Source organism: Solanum verrucosum, unplaced genomic scaffold (genome assembly GCF_900185275.1).
Source record: "Solanum verrucosum unplaced genomic scaffold, falcon-dt-bn FXZP01000281.1, whole genome shotgun sequence".
In the NCBI taxonomy this organism is placed as follows: Eukaryota; Viridiplantae; Streptophyta; class Magnoliopsida; order Solanales; family Solanaceae; genus Solanum; species Solanum verrucosum.
In genome coordinates, this window is record NW_026020554.1 from 1,607,870 (window position 1) to 1,621,749 (window position 13,880).

At 39.5% G+C, this 13,880-nt stretch overlaps 1 protein-coding gene across 2 annotated transcripts in view; it reads right to left on the minus strand.

Moving 5' to 3' along the window:
- The window catches only part of LOC125810154 (uncharacterized), a 316,103-nt gene that overhangs the window by 152,539 nt on the left and 149,684 nt on the right, over positions 1–13,880 (minus strand). The gene's annotated exons all lie outside the window — the stretch shown is intronic.

Below are 13,880 nucleotides of genomic sequence, written 5' to 3' on the forward strand. Positions count from 1 at the left end.
TCTCCAAGCAAAAAGCAAAAGCAAGTTTACAAACCGGGATTAACCTACTAATCCCAACTCTAAGCAATACCTCCTATTACTTAGATGAGCCAGAGCAGACACAGTACCGCTCACTATACTAATCCTAACCGATTAATATAGACCTTTTAGAGTAAGAACCTAAGTTACCTTAACCTAGTTCTTACAATGATTCAAACGAGTTTGAAAACATTTCTTTTACAAGAAAAACTGATCTTACAATATCAGAACTATTACAAGCAAACAAAATAACAACTGATGCAAGAAGCTCTTGAAGCAATCGATCAAATCCCTTGCTGTTCTCTTAAAGCTTAGAAGGCTCTCACACTTTTTGAATGAATGAGTAATATTGTTGTATTTTGTTTAGTATATACCATAAAATGTTATTACCAAACGTACAAGCAACCTCCTTGCTTCTGATTGGTGAAGTACTTTGCAGCTTCACCAACTCTCTGACGCAGACAGCTTTTACAGCTGTACCGCACTTTGACACTGGACGAGCATACTCTGCAGAGGACCAGGTCCCTGCACTTGTGAGGAGATCATCAAAACACCAAAAGGCATAAGCTCTTATCAATTTCCCCCTTTTTGATGATGACAATCAACCTGCATAACTCCTCACGTGAGTGAACAAACATTCATTCAAATACATAACAAATTCCCCCTTTGTTAGTGCACCAGTAACAACCACAGTTTCGTTCCCCCTTAGTTCAATGCCCCTAACAACCACAACCATAGCTTTACAACAAACAACTTCCCCCTTTTGACATCATCGAAAAGATGAAGCAGTAAACATATTCAAGTTAAATGCTAGGCAAAAAAGAATTCAGGGCCTTGGGCCACACAGAACATGAGTATGTAAGCATAGAGAGAATATTAAACCACACATGAACAAGGCACTTAACAAAAATAAGGCATTATATCATATATACTGACCACTGTAGTTTAGTCAAAACAAAACGAGACACAGGATAAAAGAAAAGAGACAAGACACATTTAGGACGGAGGAGGAGAGGGATTGAAAGTACGCATCAACAACAACATGCGCTCATTTGCACTCTCATGGGCCTGTATCAGTTGCTTGTTTAGGGACTTAATATCCTCATTCAGAGAGGCATTTGTCTTCAGCAACATTGTGTTTTCATCCCTTAATTCTTTGAGCAGCAGGTCGTGACCCTCACTGGTATCAGGTCCCTTGGAAACTGCCTTCTGCTGTTCAGACTTCAGTTTGGTGATTTCAACCTCCTTATCGCACATAATCTTAGTGAGATCAATCACCTCCCTTCGAAGAATAGCCTGCTGTTCCAAAACATCTGCCACCTGAGATCTGCCCTTAGCTGGTCCCTCAATGCACTCACATTCTAGTAGAGTAGACATAGTGAACATTTGTTTGGTAGTACCAGGTACCCTTCTTCCCACTGGTACTTCAAAATGATTAAAGACAAAGTTAAACAAATACCCATAAGGAATTCCGTGCTTCGCATTCTTCCATGTCATTACTCTATGCATGTGTTCAAGCATAATTGCAGGCAGATTAATTTCCTCAAGCTCATCAAGTTTTTCCATGAGGAAAAGATCGGCAATAGAGGCTACAGTTCTCTTCTTAGTCCTGGGCACCATTACTTTGTTAATGAACTCAAACATCAATTGATACTCCCCTTTAAGGAACTTCTTAGGAAGGCCTGCACGCTTGACGTCTCCTCGTTTGGTGGCAAGCTTCGAGAAATCACTAGATGGTTTTCATCCTTCAATAGTTCGAACACCCACGACGGGCACTCCAAGAATAATTCCCAGAGTTTCTTCATCAAGATGAATCTCCACATTCCGGACTGTCGTTGTGATTCCACCACCTTCCAGTAGTTCCATTTTGTAGAAGAACTCACACACTTCAGGTTCATGTAGGTATGGAACTGGTGGTGCAAATAAATGATTCCAGCCTTGAATGGTAACAGCATCAACCAAATTTCCCATACCAAACAGTGTGTTAATGTCAGGATCAAAGACTCTACCATTCAAGACCTTTTGTTGTTCCATATTCTCTATCCTTTCTTTTCTAGTCAACTCCTTTTCTTTGATTGGATTTTTAATTGTAGGACCAGGTCTCTGCTTTCTTCCTGTTTCTCCCTGTGCAAGAGATGACTGAATTTTCTCCTTTGCAATTTTTGCAGTAGATTTCCTTGTAGATTTCCTTCCCCCATTTTGAGTTCCCTTTGATTTAATCCTTTCTTCCTCACCTTCTCTCCTCATTCTTAACACATATTTGACAGCATCTTCAGATTCACTATCACTATTCTCAATAGGTACAGGCACAAAGGCAGGTTGGTCGGGTTTAACTCCTTCTCTTCTCCTCTTCCTAGTTCTTTCCGTGTGGGCTTTGTTTGCAGCGATGGCACTCCCCATAACCTTTTGTGCTTCACTCCTTGTAATATACTTCTTTTTGTCTCCTTTAGAACCAGGCAGTTCCAACTTTCCCTTCCCTTTTCTCTGTCGCTCCTTTGCTCTTTCAGCAGAGTTTTCAACAATGTTGGCCTCAGATGTACCTTTAACTTCTTCCAAATCAGAAACATGTATTTGAGATTGGTTTGCTCCACGCATTCCCCTTGAGCGCCATTTTAACGGAACCTCTTCTTCTTCTTCCTTATCGCTTCCAACATCAAATGATTTTGGTGTTTGGTCAAAGATAGGCTCACTTCTGGGAATGACCTGATCCGGTGACTCCAACTCATGCTCCAGAGAAGAGGGTTAAATATCCCCTCTTAAAAAGGCTAAACCTTGAACCGCCACCATTTCATCACCAACAGGTAGGGTCTCATTAGGTTTTGCCACAGATTGTGCTTCCAAGAAGGGGGGATTTTCACTAGATAGGACCAGAGTAGGAGAACATTTCAAGGTATTTCCGGAAGGAAGAACAGGAGAGACTAAATTGTCGGCCGACGGGATTTCGGCGGCACCACAGACAGGGGTGGAGGGAGACTCTTCAGAAGGAGGATCGGGGAAGTTAAACGGGTTAGGGTTTTCAGAGGACTCAATGAGAGACATTTTGAGAAGAAGAAGGAAGAACTTGGAGAGAGGTTTTGAGAGATATGTTAACTAAATTTAAAAGGAGACAAGAAAAAAAAATTCTCTAAGAGAAATTAAATAGAAAAGGTAACGGGTCCCAATGGAGGTGACCTTTGGTATTAAAACGACGAGACGTTTTGAACTGACACGATGAATGGGCGAAAGACACGTGGCAGAGATGTTTGACCTTTTAGACAGTGTAGTATAATTGATACTAACCTCGTGAGGACCAGGTCCTCATTTCAGTTTGTAGCTCTATCAGTGTGATTAAACATTCTCTTCAGCTAGACATACCATGAGTGTATACCTGCATTAGGGTATAAAAGTGAATTCTATTTTAACAGACATTACAACAGGAATAGATACCTGCCCTCCTTAACATAATCAAATAAAGAAAAAAATTTGTCGAAAGGTCAGGTAATTTTTAGCATCCCTAGCCGCATCCTGTTTTTCATGAAGACGTCTTTACTTAGTGACTTTGTAAAGATGTCTGTCAACTGGTCTTCAGTTTTGCAAAACCTCATCATCACATTTTGCTTTTCTACATTGTCTCTTAGGAAGTGATGCCTTATATCTATGTGCTTTGTTCTCTTGTGCTGGACCAAATTTTTTGCCATGTTCATGGCGCTTGTATTATCACAGACGAGAGGGATAGTGTCTGTAAGTACCCCAAAATCTTCCAGCTGTTGCTTTATCCATAACAATTGTGCACAGCATGATGCAGCAGCCACATATTCTGCTTCTGCAGTAGACAATGCCACGGAATTCTGCTTCTTTGTTCCCCATGAAATCAAGGCTGATCCCAGGAAGTGTGCCATGCCTGATGTGCTTTTTCGATCGACGAGAAAACCTGCATAATCTGCATCAGCATAACCTATAAGATCAAAAGAGTCATCAGTAGGGTAAAAGAGGACCAGGTCCTGAGTTCCTTTCAAGTATCTCAGGATACGTTTGGCTGCCTTAAGGTGAGACTCTTTTGGTGCTGCTTGAAATCTTGCACACATCCCTACACTGAACACTATATCGGGCCTGCTTGCAGTGAGGTACATGAGTGACCCAATAATTCCTCTATACATGGTCTGATTGACCTCCACACCATTTTCATCTTTATCAAGTTTCACACTTGTACTCATAGAAGTATCCATCACCTTTGCTTCAAGAAGATTAAATTTCGTGAGCAATTCTTTGATATACTTCTCTTGGCATATTGAAGTGCCTTGAGAGGTTTGTTTGATCTGCAAGCCTAGGAAGAAAGTGAGTTCTCCCATCATGCTCATTTCAAATTCGCTGCTCATCAGATTAGAGAACTCCTTGCAGAGTAAATCTGTAGTGGCTCCAAAGATGATATCATCAACATAAACCTGGACAATCAGCAACTCGTTGCCTCTGGATTTTAAAAACAATGTATTATCAATTTTACCTCTTTTGAACCCATTTGCAAGAAGGAATTTTGACAGTCGTTCATACCAAGCTCTAGGAGCTTGTTTTAAACCATACAGAGCCTTGTCTAACTTTAACACATGATTTGACAGTTCTGTATCTTCAAAGCCTGGAGGCTGCTTGACATACACTTCTTCCTTCAGATTTCCATTCAAGAAAGCACTCTTGACATCCATTTGAAACAGTTTAAATTCCATATGAGCGACGAATGCTATTAAGATTTTGATAGCTTCCATTCTGGCTACAGGAGCAAATGTCTCATCATAATCAATTCCTTCTTCTTGGTTGTAACCCTTTTCTACCAGTCTTGACTTATTTCTAGTAATGTTCCCATGCTCATCCAGTTTGTTTCTGAAGACCCATCTGGTCCCAATAATAGTTCTGTCAGGTGGTCTGGGGACCAGATGCCACACCTTGCTTCTTTCAAACTGATGAAGCTCCTCCTGCATTGAAATCACCCAGTCTACATCCTTCAAAGCTTCCTTAATGTTTTTGGGTTCAACGGATGATATGAATGCTGAATGTGCAACTAGATTTCTTGATTTAGACCTAGTTTGAATTCCTGAGTCAAGTGGAGAGGTGAGACTGTCTAGTGGATGAGAGGATTGATGTTTCCATCTAGATATTCTGGTAATCTCTTCTTCTCTGTCAGCATCAACATTTTCTTCATCTTCTTCAAGATTTTGAGACATTGTTTCCTGTGATACATTTGAGGGACCAGGTCCTCTCAATTGTCCTGCATCATTCTCTTTTGTGCTCTGATCATTCTGCTGCTTGGTCATCAGATCGTCAACATCATAGTCCTCATTGTTCTGTCTTCTTGTACCCAATTCATCAAACTTGACGTGCATGCTTTCTTCAACACAGGAAGTCCTTTTGTTGAACACCCTGTAAGCCTTGCTTGTAGATGAGTACCCCACAAATACTCCCTCATCACTTCTGGCATCAAATTTGCCTAGATCATCCTTTCCATTTTTCAGCACAAAACATTTGCACCCAAAAGGCTTGAGATGAGCTATTGAAGGCTTTCTGTTATTTAACAACTCATAAGGTGTTTTCTTGATGATTGTTCTGATAAGACACCTGTTTGTCACATAGCAAGCTGTATTAACTGCTTCAGCCCAGAAGTTCATAGCAAGTTCTGAATCGATCAGCATAGTTCTAGCAATATACACCAGAGTTCTGTTTTTTCTTTCAATAACTCTATTTTGCTGAGGAGTTCTTGGTGCTGAGAAGTTGTGGCTGATTCCATTTTCTGCGCAAAAACCTCCTCTGCTTTGAATCCTGACTGGTCCACACAAATCCATGTGGAGAAGTTCTAGAGGTCTGGTAGTGCTCACACTCCTTTTTGCCTTGAAGGATGATCTTGTTTGTTTTCCTTTTACACAGGCGTCACAAACTTTGTCATTTGAGAACTTCAGCTTTGGTAATCCGCGGACCAGGTCCCCTGCAACAAGCTTGTTAAGTAAAGAAACACTTACATGACCTAGTCTTTTATGCCAAAGATTTACATCGTCAGTTTGAGCACTCAGACATGACAGGCTGGCTCATTCAATAGAATCAAGATCAACAATATACATATTCTTGACTCGTTTTGCAGACATCGCAATTTTCTTAGTTGCACAGTTTGTAACCACACAGCTGTCAGACAAGAACTTGACTTCATTTCCCTTGTCACAAATTTGTGAAATGCTCAAAAGATTGTATTTTAAACCCTCCACATAGTGTACATTATTTATTGAATTATTAGCCGATCTCCCTATTCTGCCAATACCAAGAATAGATCCCTTCTTTCCACCACCAAATGACACACCACCACCTTGGTGTGCTTCCAAAGAGAGGAAGTTTGAAGTGTCTCCCGTCATGTGCCTTGAGCATCCATTGTCCATGTACCAGCACTGACTCCTTCCTCTTTTCTGCATAGAAATCATTTGTTAGATTTAGGAACCCACTTCAGACGGAGTTCCCAGTAATCATTAAGAGGTCTGATAAGAAACCTTTCTGTCCAGTGAGGCATGAAGTTTTTTCTGAAACAATACTGGGGATCAGGTCCCTTATGTCTCCTTTTAGCATCATTTTTAGATCTAACAAATCTCTCATGCCTCTCCTTAGTTTTTCTCAGAATCTCACAATTTTCTTTCAAATGACCATTTCGACCACAGTGAGTACATAAAAGGTTGTCAGATACAGACACATATTTACTATGGGGATTATAGGGGGGCTCTAATGGTCTGCATCCCAACCCTTTCTTTCCATTGAAACTTTGATTGGACATATTAGAAAGTATCTTAGAGGAGTCAGTCCATTTAAGGGAGTGACTTAATTCTTCCTTGACCCTACTCAAATCTTTTCTTAGTTGAGAATTTATTTCAAGAGAAGCGACTAACTTGGACTCAGAATTTTTTAGCTTTTCTTCCAGTTCTTCCTCAAAAATACTAAGCTTTCTCTTCCCACCTACTGAGTTTCCAGGGTCCTTCTCAGATGTTATGTTGCAAGTCTCTAGAATACCTATCCCTTCACTAATTTCAGCAACTTGAGACATGAGAGCAGAGTTCCTGTCTTCACACAGACTTAATTCTTTATTCAACATTAAGTTTTCAGTGGTTCGTTCATCAACACAATCAATGAGCAGAGCAGCAAGTTTCCTCAAATTTTCTATAGGCAGATTATCTAGATCATCTTTAAGATCAAAAAGAGTTACCTCATCTGAATCCTCTTCATCATCAAAATTTGCCATTAAGGAGAAAATAGAGTTGAAAATGCTTTCGTTATCCTCAATGGCCATCATTGAGACATCCTCATGATTTTCTTCATCTTCTTCTGATTAACTTGAGTCATTTCCCCACACAGCAAAGACATTTCTCACCATCTAATCCGCATGTGCCTTCCTTCGAGCATGGTCTGGGACTAGGTTCCTCTTGCGAGGTCTGGTGTCATGAGTTTCCTGCTTTGCACTAGGGCAGTTCCTCATGAAGTGTCCAGGGTTACCACACTTATGTCAGAGATCATTTGCAGTAGCAGTTCTGCCGGAAGGGGTTTTCTTTTGGAAGCCTCCATGCTTCTTTAAGATCTTCTGAAATCTTCTCGTGACATATGCCATCTCATCCTCCTCTTTAGTTTCCTTACTTTGAGATATTTTCAAAGCAATGGACTTCTCCTTCTTTTCTTCCTTCACAGTTGTCCCATGTTTCTTGTTCATCTCATAGGTCTGAAGGTTCCCAATCAGTTCGTCCATAGAGAGTGTCATTAGATCTTTGGCTTCTGTTATGGCATCCACCTTGCTTTCCCAAGATTTTGGAAGCACCGTGAGAATCTTGCGAATTTGCTTTTGGACAGGAATAGGCTCTCCCAACCCTCTCAGCTCGTTAGTGATAGAGGTGAATCTTGAGTTCATCTCAAATATGGATTCCCCTTCCTTCATACTGAAGTTTTCATACTGAGTGGTAAGCATATCAACTTTAGATTCTTTTACTCGTTGAGTTCCTTCATGGGCTGTTTGAAGACAGTCCCATATTTCCTTGACAGTTTCACAGGCATAAATTCTGTTGTACTCATCTGCTCCAATTCCGCACACTAAAATCTTCTTTGCTTTGTAGTTCTTTTCTATCTTTTTCCTATCTGCCTCGTTGTAGTCCTTTCTGGTTTTGACAACAGTGGTGGTAAGATCTACATCCTTCACTTCCATTGTAGGAACATATGGACCATCAAAGATGATGTCCCATAGCTCAGAATCCTCAGCGTTGATGTAGTCGTGCATTCGATTTTTCCACCAGCCATAATATTGTCCATTAAAGCGCGGTGGTCTGGTAGAAGATTGTCCTTCCTCCATATTGGGTGGAGCAGCCATTCCGTCAGGATCTTTCCTTTTCTTGGTGTTAACCAGAGAGAAAAGACGTGCTCTGATACCACTTGTTGGAATGTATGCGGCCACGTTTTCTATGGGACCAGGTCCTCAGCACAGTTACACTAACAGAAAATAAACAAAGTGCTGAAAGTAAAGATTGCACAACAACTTTACGTGGAAACCTCCTTGCTCAAGGGGGTAAAACCACGACCTGACCTGCCAGGACTTTTCAAAACTTCTTTCACTACTCTTCTCCAAGCAAAAAGCAAAAGCAAGTTTACAAACCGGGATTAACCTACTAATCCCAACTCTAAGCAATACCTTCTATTACTTAGATGAGCCAGAGCAGACACAGTACCGCTCACTATACTAATCCTAACTGATTAATATAGACCTTTTAGAGTAAGAACCTAAGTTACCTTAACCTAGTTCTTACAATGATTCAAACGAGTTTGAAAACATTTCTTTTACAAGAAAAACTGATCTTACAATATCAGAACTATTACAAGCAAACAAAATAACAACTGATGCAAGAAGCTCTTGAAGCAATCGATCAAATCCCTTGCTGTTCTCTTAAAGCTTGGAAGGCTCTCACACTTTTTGAATGAATGAGTAATATTGTTGTCTTTTGTTTAGTATATACCATAAAAAGTTATTACCAAACGTACAAGCAACCTCCTTGCTTCTAATTGGTGAAGTACTCTACAGCTTCACCAACTCTCTGACGCAGACAGCTTTTACAGCTGTACCACACTTTGACACTGGACGAGCATACTCTGCAGAGGACCAGGTCCCTGCACTTGTGAGGAGATCATCAAAACACCAAAAGGCATAAGCTCTTATCACCTTCATATACACCTCTTCATGAAGGTCACCATGAAGAAAAGCATTGTTCACATCAAGTTGGAACATATCCCAACCCTTCTTAACATCACATGCAATTAGGGTCCTTACAGTTGTCATTTTGACCACTGGTGAATAAGTCTCTGTATAGTCCACTCCGGCTTGTTGAGTATACCCTTTTTCGACCAATCTGGCATTAAATCTTTCTATGCTTCCATCTGATTTATGCTTAACTTTATATACCCATCGACATCCAATGGCTTGTTTTCCCGCAAGAAATTTTACAAGGTCCTAAGTATTGTTTGCATAAAGTGCATCAAATTCCTGCAACATAGCCTTCTGCCAGGCAGGGCTCAAGGCTGCCTCCTCATATGATGAAGGTTCACCATCATGGCAGATGTTTTCAACAACTACTTAACTAATGGATGCAAGGACATTAGGGGATATGTGATGGTGTTTGGCGAATAGGACATTGAGGGAAACAGTGTTTGAGCTATTCTGTGGAGTGATAGTATGAGGTTTCAAGGCAGGGATGGAGACAATGTAATCATTTAGGTGTGAAGGGATTTTATTCACTCTATGGGATCTCCTTTGCACTACTGCAGAAGGAGAAGGCAATGTAGTAGGGGCGGGTGATGGAACTCATAATGGAGCATGAGATGTTAGTGGAGATGGAGCATGAGATGACAGATTAGTGTTATTAGGAACCACGTGTAAGTATTGATTTAACAAATCATTATTAGGCCTTGATTCAACATAATCAGTAGAAAGACTTGTTTTAAGAATAAAAGGAAAAGTACACTGTTCTGGAGATAAAGTAAAAGGAAAAATGACTTCATGAAAAATTACATCCCTAGACACATGTATTCTCTTTGTGGCAAGACTCATTACCTTATATCCTTTTGTTCCAAAGGGATAACCTACAAAAATATGAGGTGTAGTTCTAGGTTCAAGTTTGTCTCTGTGTACTTTGGGTACTGTGGGATAACACAAACATCCAAAAGATCTAAGTTGATTGTAGTTTGGTTTGGTTTTATAAAGGATCTCATAAGGGCATTTATTCTTGTGATAATTTGAGGGAAGTCTGTTTATGATGTGTGTGGCTATAAGAATGCATTCACCCCAATATTTTACAGGAAGCTTTGATTGAAAGAGGAGGGCCCTTGCTGTTTCTAGCAAATACTTGTGCTTCCTTTCTACTATACTGTTTTGTTGGGATTTGTAAGGGTAGCTTTTCTGATGTATTATTCCCTTGGTTTGAAAAAATTTGCTGGTTTCAGCATTATTGAACTCTAGTCCATTATCTGACCTGACACTTTTTACTGTGATTTGGAACTGATTCTCTACCATAACTACAAAGGTTTTTAGAACTTGCACGACATTGCTTTTGGTGCTTAAAAGGTGAGTCTAGGTGGCCCTGCTGTAGTCATCTACTATGGTGAGAAAGTATTTGAAGTTATCATGTGTGGATACATGGTAAGGTCCCCAGAGATCAACATGGAGAAGGTTAAAAATAACATTTGAATGTGTAGTACTTTGGTGAAATGGCAATTTTTGTTGTCTTGCCATAGGGCAAATATTACAGTTAAAAGGTTGTTTGGGAGAGAAATGGGCTGGAAGTGCAGGAATGTTCCTCATTTTGACAAAAGGTACATGTCCAAGTCTATTGTGCCACAACAAGTCCACACTATGTTTAGTAGATGCACATGAATCATTATTAGTCAACATGTTTTGATCATTATCAGAAACAGAAGAGCATACAACATTTTTAGGAACATTGACAGAATGAGATTCAGCTATATCAGCTGTGAACAAACTTGTAGAATCTTTAACATAAGTACATTTGACAGAAGAGTGTTCAACATTAGAAATCTTATTACTAGAATTAGGAATGAAAATGTTGTTATGAGACAAGCAACAACATGTGGAGTTTTTAGTGGTGCTCTTCAGGCATATTGAGCAGAGAAAGTAGAGCCCATCCTTGCTGTTACCAATTGCCTGAGGCCTCTTCACTGAAGGGGCCTGTAACAGAAAAAATGCACTAGTGAACAGAATTATGCAATTCATGGAAAGAGTCAATGAATGCACTGAAATCAGATTATATTTAAAAGAAGGCACATATAATACTTTGTGCAAAACAATCTTAGGTGTGATCATTACATCACCAAATTCTGTCACCCTAACTCTATATCCATTGGGAAGTGAGATAAGTATAGGATAGGGTAGGGTCTGAATGTTAGTTAAGGAAGATTTGTTGAAAGTAATATGGTTGGATGCCCCCGAGTCAATGATCCATAAGTTAACACTTGATTTAAAACACTTACATGAAGGATTGTCAAAATCAATAAAGGAGGAACAAACCACAATACCTGCAAAATTCACAGCATTGCTGTTTGAAGCAGTTGGATCCTCTCCTGTATGTTCATTCTGAAATTGTTGCAGAAGGTTCATGATGTGAGTGCATTGGTCCTTAGTGAGTCTGGCATTTTGATTGTGACTACCTTGTGAAAAATCTTCCCCCTGAGTAGGCATCATGTCATCACCATGTACATTAGCTACAACCCTCTTTCCTTTGTGATTTTGATTATTGTTTTGCCTTGGCGGATATCCACTGTTCCTATGATTTTGATTGTTGTGTCCCTGTGGATACCCATGCAACTTGTAGCATTTCTCCTTAATGTGACCTGATTTCTTACAATAGTCACAAAACTTGACATTTCTGTCACTACTACTGCCTGAGTAGTAATTGTTGTTTCCTGAGACATTATTGTTTCCAGCATAGGTATCATTTGAAAAGGATGCCCTGTAGTTCCTTCCCATTGGACCCTTGCTATTGTTGTTGTAAGTATTCACATTCAAAGAAGCGGATTCCATAGGCATTCGACTACTAGGGCGAAATTCTCTCTGTTTTTCTTCCTGGATTAGTAACGAAAAAGCCTGTGCCATCAAAGGAAGGGGATTCATCATAAGGATATTTCCCCTAACCACAGTGTACACTTCATTCATCCCCATCAGAAATTGTATTAAACGTCTGTCTTGTTCTGCTTTGTGCATTCTATCCCTAGCTCCACAATTACAGATGCAAGTGCACTAATTTCTCACATTCAAAGTGTTCAATTCTTCCCATAATTTCTTCATTTGAGTGTAGTAAACAGTAATATCCAGAGTACCTTGTGTGAGGTCGTTGATCTCCTTTTGGATCTGGTATAACTTTGCTCCATTGGTTTGATCGTATCTGTCCTCAAGTTCTTTCCAAAGTTCTACTGAATCATTGACATACTCTACGCTATCCGAGATCTCTTTAGTGAGGGAATTCAGAATCCAAGACGTTACCATATCGTCGCATCGCTGCCATTGTCGCGAAGTGGGTGAATCTGCAGGTGGCTTCTCACAACTGCCATTGATGAAACCGAGCTTGTTCTTCATTGATAAAGCTCGCAGAACTCCTCTTCTCCAAGACCGATATCCTGTGCCATCAAATTGGATTGGAACAAGTGCCATCCCAGGGTTATCAAGGGATGTACATAGAGAGCATTGTTTGCATCATTCCCAACATTATTACCTCCAGAAGTACTGCTTCCAGCAGTGTTCTCAGTACCTTCCATGGAAGAAACTTAGCTAAAAAAAAATGGGCAAAATTCTAACTTGAGAAGGACGGAAACCAACCTCGCTCTGATACCATAACAAAACTTCACAACAAAGGTGAATGCCCTAAAACAGAGAAACCATAATTGGTAATTGAGAGAGAGAGCAATTCACGAGATATGGGTTTTGAGAAAATGATAAATCGCACCTTCTCCATTGACAGATACAAGTATTTATACACATGAACAAAACGTTGACAGCTGTATCCAGCTAAGCAAAATAGTAAAAGAATATTCTAACTAACTTCTTGACATTCTAACCGACTTACTACTATAGCTATGTAATTAACTAACTGCTGCAGTTAACTAACTAATGAACTAACCAATGATACTAGTTACAATATAATTAGTTACATCTTAATATGTTTATTTATCATGTAGTAATAAGCTTTTTGTTCTTGTGTTTGATTTATTATCCCAGTAAACATCTCTCTGGTCATGTGTGCTGCTGAGTTTCTGGCTTCATTGAGTCACAATTACAAAATTTTAACTCAGACCCAACCGTTATTGTTGGCTTGTATGAGTCCACCACGGGTTAAGAGATCAGATCCCTTGACAAAATTAGTAATAGAAGTGTTTAAGTCAATGCTTAAAGTAAAGAACACAAATGTTTACGCGGAAACTTCCTTGCTCAAAGGATTAAATACAAACTCGAATACTTACAAAGGATTAAACTTTTAATTCTACATGCCTTGTAACTCTATTGTTACAAGACACAAAACAATAACTCTATTGAAATGGGGAGGTGGAGGTAGGTGGTGGTGTGAGATAAGAATATCTTTTTAATTACTAAATTTTAACATTTAATTGTTTTTAACTATATATATCTATGTGTACATTGGATGTTTTTAAATTACTTAATTACGTAGAGAAGTGTTTTTAAGACTGTCAATAGTTGAAGGACTAAAATAATAATTCACGTCAAGTTTATGAATATTCTCAATACTTATCTCAAACTTAAAATGAAACGGAAAAAATTAGCAGCTTCTATATAAACAAAAACAAAAAAGTTCGAAGTAAAGAATGGGCCA